Source organism: Leiobunum rupestre, chromosome 3 (genome assembly GCF_980474605.1).
Source record: "Leiobunum rupestre chromosome 3, qqLeiRupe1.1.hap1, whole genome shotgun sequence".
Classification (NCBI taxonomy): domain Eukaryota; kingdom Metazoa; phylum Arthropoda; class Arachnida; order Opiliones; family Sclerosomatidae; genus Leiobunum; species Leiobunum rupestre.
The window spans coordinates 19884063-19890755 of NC_143386.1; the positions used below are offsets into that span (position 1 = coordinate 19884063).

Below are 6693 nucleotides of genomic sequence, written 5' to 3' on the forward strand. Positions count from 1 at the left end.
ATTGTATGGCCATTTCATCCATCACCAGTGATCCCAGCTTCTCATGTTCGTTAGTTAGGTGGGAGAACTCCGCTTTCAGTTGATTTACAATTATCCCAGTTACACCGTCTTCCCCAGATGCGTGTCCTATAAACCGCTTCAGTGTAACCCTGTGAGGTAAATGTAAAATTCCATATTTTCCATATCTTCAGTGTTGATTCAGCGTACGGAAGTTTTTCCTTCCCGAATGCTAAAATTTGTTCTAGTAGAAAGCTTCCCCTCAAATCGTTTTCCGAAGCAGCTTCTTTAACTTTTTTATACTGAATGTTTGCTTGTTCTTTTTTTTTTCCATTTTTAGTTTTTTGCATTTATCTGATAAATCTTGGAGCTTCTTAGTCAATTTTTCAACTTTCTTCGTCATGTTATATATAGTTATTCTTTGTTTACGAGTATTTACAAGTGGTTTGCGATAGCGAATAATAGGGAACGCTTGGGTAGACTTATCTTCGCTTGGTAGCTTCTCTTGGATAATAGTGGAGGTTTGAGTAGATGCATCTTTACGCTCTAGGTTTCCCAGGATTTCAGTTGGAAAAGAATTGTGAAGAGAATTTTGATAAATGTTTTTTGAAGTAAAAATTTTCGTATGTGATGTAAACAATCTTTTACAAACATTTGGAATTGGAGTTTTTTCTTTATCATTGTTCGTGGAATTATTTGAAATGTCAATGGAAGACAAAGGAACGTTTCTTATATTAAGTGGAGGGGCATTGATTCTTGCTTTTTTGGGGAAGGACTTTTTGCAGAGCCATCATTTATGATATTGCTTTGAACTTCACTGCTTTTATAAAATGACTAGATAATAATTGACTATTAAAGTCAGGAACTGTTTTAGGAGTGCTAGCGACTAAAGATTCATCAATACGAATACTTTCAAATGTCGTTAATTGATTATTCCCATCAAATATATTCGCTGATGGAGTTGCGTTTGGTAAAAGTCATCTCCGTTGACCTGAGCAACTAATACTGTAATCACTTCGCTGAAAATGCCTACTGCAAACTCGAGCTCCTAGTAAATTGATAGTAATTGCATCTGATGGATCAATATTTTCATTTAGTACGGCAGACACCCATTTCCTTTTCAGATCTTCTCTTTTTGGGACGCAGTGAAAACTCACTCCCTCAGCTTCTATCTGTTTATCATTTAGACCACATTGTGGGATTACCCAAAATGGCATGACTAGGCCCTAGAAAATAAATTTCATTTCATTTTTTAGGTATTTTAAATAAAGGTGATAAAAAGGGTAAAAAAGATAGACAGGAAAGTCTTGAAATTTAAGATTTGGTAAAGAACATTAATTTTACTACACCAAGTTAACAATATATCGTTTAAGACACCAGAATGGATAAATAGTTTATATATTTTATTTATATTTGAAATATACGTGAAACCATACTTACAAAAATGAGAAAAACGCCCGCATAAATGGTCTAAATCACTCCGTACGATTCGCTTACGCCATTAGCGTGTAAGACTTTTTGGCAGACGAATTCAGAAGATCACGTGATTTCTTTAGACGTAGCAGCGCCTCTCGCGGGAATACGCGGCGAATTAAAAAGACCAGAAAAAAATATTTTTGGCGACCATGCACGGGCCTTGATTAAATAACGTAGGTAGTGCTCCTATAGTTTGTCCAATATCAGCGGTCAAAAGTGGACGAAACTTAGTATAGTCTATTTGGTAAAAGAATTCACGTCCCATCGGTTTGCGTTCTACATTCGCGCGTAGCTAGTCCGGGCTCACTATCAATAGAGTTTTCTTGCCAAGAATTCGGGATGCTCCCCAGAACAGACCGCCGTCAATTCGCCGAAAAAAGTTATACAAAAGATATTTTTGGGATACAGTAGGACTCATGAAATTCAACAGAAGACCTATCGATATGTTAGACTATACTATATATTGTATAGTATAGTATAGTTCAAAAGAAATATTGCCTTGAAAATCGGGGAAAAACGAGAAACCAACGTATTCCATTTAAGTTGGTTAGAAATCTCGGATTGGATTTCCCTTATAGATTGTTCAATATGTTTAATTATTTTATTATGGTAATATTTTGAAAAAAAAACCCTAAGTTTGAGAATTTTTAATGTATTTTACAATGTATTATTCTTTGACCAATGTGATGTCCTTGGTTTTCGTTTTCCATTCGTTCTTTTTTTCAACTTGTATTATTCCTTCTTAAGAAAAAATAAGGAATTTATATTTAGTTTATAATTTTCAATATTCAAACCAATTAGTTTCGTTTCTATAAAATTGTTAATTTGAGTTGAATGTTCTATAAAAAATTATAAACTAAATCGAAAGAAGTAAACTCTACTCAAATTAATAAATTTAAATGAAAGTACTTATAGCTCTCGCCACGTAAAGGCTGGTTTGATCAAGGCCTATAGAAATTTTAAGAAAATGAAATGGCTGTTGATAGTTCTTATCTTTTAATAAAAATTTCTATAGATATCTAGTATTTTCCGCTTTAATAGAAAATATAACATATCCCCATCCCTGCTCGATAAGTCGCCATTCTATACTTTGATCATCACTTCGAGGCTTCTAACTGTGTAACAGGAACATGGCATACCGCCAACAGTTAGAACTACCTCTCGATGATGTCCTAAGTCGTAGAAAATTCGAGCGCTTATTATTTACAAGACTAATAATAATAATAATGAGAAACAAATATTTTTAAAAAAAAAAAGTGTTTTTTGTGTGTTGTTTTTTTTTGAGAAATTGTTCTAAATGATCGAAATGAAGGAATATTCCTAATTAATTTTTTGGGATTCTATTGAAGATTTAAATATATTTCTGCAGTTTCTAATGTCATCGTCGCAGGAATAACCTTTGGATAACCACTTGCTATAAAGGCAAATTACTGGGCCGCAATCAAAATTAGTATTTTGCATTGGGAATTTGTAGTTTCCCGATGTTCTCCATTTGGCTTTTGTAAAGTCATTTTCGACTTCAACGCGAGAGAATACATTAATTATGCTTTGAAGAACTTCGTTATGAATGCCATCGTATGGTGTTACATCTTCGATTCTCCTATCATCAAATAACGAATCGTAAACCGTCAGGAAGAATATTGGTACCTCTTTTTCGATTATTTTTACGGTGAAAAGAAAAAAATGCGCGTCTAAACATATTGGTATGAAAGTTAAGTCTTTCGTGCGCATGTTTTGATAGCATTCGACGAACACCTTATATTTTCCCTCATTTGTGTGTTTAAGAACCATATCATAAAATGCAGTGTCTAAATACTGATTATGTTGAAAATTCTCCCTAATTTTTTCTAGACTATTTTTGGGTTTATGTTGGTACCCCCTTAACTTCTTGTTTGTAATGCCCGTTTTCCCCCTTTCCCGCTGTGGTGTACGCTTAAACGTTTCTATTAATGGTTCAAAAGTTGACTTGCGGATTTGATTTGGTCGCATTTTCCTAGATTTTATCAAAGTTTCTAATTCCAAATTGTCATTTAATTGCTTTAAAAGGCTAAGTACCGCGTCCACCCTCAATCGATTGTAGCACAGGCCTTGCTCTTTTAGAAGTCTGTTGAAACCCTCAATGTGAACTTGAGTGCTTACTTCGTTTTCAATGTAATTTACTAGGCCCTCTTGGAAATTTAATCGAGGGTTGTAGTAAGTGGGAACAGTTTTGTTATTAGTTATAAAGAGTCTACCTAAATCATCTGTAAGTACCTTTGTCCATAACACAAATGTGGGAAAATAATTCTTTTGCATATATAAAAAAAATGGTTCGCCGCGGCTTGGATTATCAGGGCACTCGTCTTTCATAACGTGACTTAAGATGTCAGCGCGCGCCTTCAAAATAATTTGGTCACACATTTTTTTAAAAACTTTTTTTTCCCCACCAGATAGCCAATAATCTTCTTCCTTTTCGTCGTCATAGCGAGACCCAGAAGCTTCAACGATTTCGTTTTCTTCCAATTCGACAGAATCCTTTGTTGAGGGACTTTGGCAATCTTGCGATATGACTTCGATGCCTAAGTTATTCGCGTGATCTGACATAATTTTAAGATGATCATCGTAAAATTTGTTGCGTTTTTCAGATAAAAGTATAACCGCTTAGCAATACAACCTATTTAAAAATTATCCCAAAAGATTGCTATTTAGTAGAACGCTAAATAAAAACATCCCGAAGGCTTTGCGCTCGGGGTATTTCTTTTTAGCCAACACGCTGACATCTTTCATCATGTGGCAAGTTCCACAGCGAATAAGAAGGAATGGAAATAGTTGATATTTTACCCTTAGAAGACTAAAAAAGTCCTTGTTTTGAAAGATGCCAATTTTTAATATTTTTCGACTTTCCTACTTTTATTTTATATTTTCGGTTATTAGCCTTATTTTGAAGGTTACACCCCCTTTTTTCTCAATGTTATTCCTACATTTTCCTTTTTTTCCAAAGTTATTACCAATATTTCACTGGAAAATTTATCTTTGAAAGGTTTTAAAAGATTCTGTGGTCCATACCGTCAGCTGATTAAACACAAAACAATTGAAAAAAAATCTGAGAGGGCGATTATTTTTGCCGTTGAAAACAATTTATGCTCAAACTTGATTTTTTTTTCGTTTCAGGGAAGTTCGAATCAAAATCGGGTCTCGTTGGACAACGGCCACAGTAGTAGAAAATTCCGAAGGAAATCAAACGACTCTGGCAATGTGGAGCGCTGCCCAAGATAAAAAATTATCCCCGTAAATTAAAAGTGGAAAAAAAGAGCATATAGGTTGGGCAGAGTTTACTTTTGTAAGTAACGATGGTAAAAAATAGTCACACCATTTGCCGTGACAAAGGATGCGGAAAATTTTGAACCCAACTTCATTTGTAAGATACTTTAAAGGCATTTTCATACTGGGTATATAATTAATTTAGTATTTTTTCTTTGAAAATAGCAAAATTGGCGTACAACAAACTCTTCGCGGAACCTGAGCCCGCTGGAAAGTTATCGGTTAGCGAAAATACCGAGCCCCAGAGATAAATTTCCAAACGAAAATTGGTTGCGATTGGGGTGGCGGAGTGGTTAGCACTTTCGCCTCGCAGCAAGAGGAGCCGGGTTCGATCCCAGCTTGTGGCACTGGGTGAAAACTCGGAACAACTCCTTCTGCGTTGAGTTTGCAAGTTCTCTCCCCACTGGTTTAAGGGGTTTTCCCCGAGTTCTTCGGTTTCCCCTTCCATAAAAACTTGTCTAGGTTAACGGTAATAGTTAGTGTAGGGAGCTGTTGGCTCGATCTCGTGGCATGCAGGGCTTGCCACCACCCTCCTACGGATTGTAACCCGGCCACCTGAATTAAGGGCTTCAAAAGTCGCATGATGACTTAGGCCTAAGGTGGTGCCTTGGGTATTAGCCTAGCTGATTATTAATGATTATTAATGGCGTGTTACCGCAAAAAATAATACGGTAAGCTAAAAATTATACTAATTCAAGGGATTGGTTGTTAATAATAATAATAATACTAATAATAATAATAATATAATAGGAAAGAAAATGAAAAATTCTCCATTTCCGAAGAAGAAGAAATGGTTTGTGGGTTGTTGTACCGGAAAGCTCAAATTCATAAGATTCAACCAAAATTAATACTAGGCAACAATTTGAAGTTGGCATATTACCAGCTTTTAGAGACTAATTATGCCCAGGAACTGTTCGACTTTTAAAAAAAACGTGTCATATTTTACGGGACGAATGTCCCAAATCAAGATTCGTGGGCAGTATAGACATATCCCTCGTCAGCAAGTGGCTTTTGGGGATCACGGCCTTAAATACACCTTTTCAGGAAATACGTTCCCCGCAAAGCCTTGGCCCCCAATCCTGCAAGAACTCTGCAAGGTTGTCTCCAAAATTGCAGAGGCAGACTTCAACTTTGTCCTGGTGAACCGGTACCGAGATGGATGTAGTTTCATTGGAGAGAACCAGGACAACGAGCCCGACTTGGGCCCTGAGGTGCCGATTGCATCAGTTTCTTTGGGCCAGAGAAGAGAATTCTTGGTGCGGCACATCGATTTGGTGCGCCACAGAGATATGAAAAATAAAAACAATTCTAAAATTTTAGAATTAGAGAGCGGTTCCTTGCTGTTAATGCACCGTCCTACCAATAATTATTGGTACCACTCTTTACCACGATGCTCAGCTATAAATCCTCGGATCAATTTAACATTCAGAAAAATAATCAACAAATAAAATTGGAAAAATCAAATATGGCTGGTTTAAATGTTTTTTAATAAAATTTTCATGTGCAATTCAAACGTTGTTTTAATTTTTATTTACCATAAGCTATATTACTTTTTAAAAGAAATTGCGTAATATAGGAGCTCGCAAGCCAATTATTGTTTCACAAATTAGCTCTTCTAGAGTACATATAAAAATTACGATTGTTATGTAATTTAATATTTAATATTTCTTTTGAACTATAGGAGTTACCAGTCTAGTTTTTCTATTAATCAAAAGGTTTACTAACGTAGAGTAGCATATATCAATATGAACGAGCTCTACAAGGTCGTTATGGAGATATGACGCGAAGTTACGTAACCTACTTGTATGAAAAACGAAGATTTATAGTTTTTTCCCCGATTTTCAAGGCAATATTTCTTTTGAACTATAGGAGTTACCAGTATAGTTTTTCTTTTAATCAAAAGGTTTAATAACGTAGAGT

The 6693-nt window shown here is 35.5% G+C and overlaps 1 pseudogene; it reads left to right on the plus strand.

Annotated features, from left to right (window-relative positions):
- The first annotated feature begins 5726 nt into the window (after positions 1–5726).
- Positions 5727–6221, plus strand: LOC149949767 (DNA oxidative demethylase ALKBH2 pseudogene; annotated as a pseudogene).
- The last annotated feature ends 472 nt before the right edge of the window (positions 6222–6693 follow it).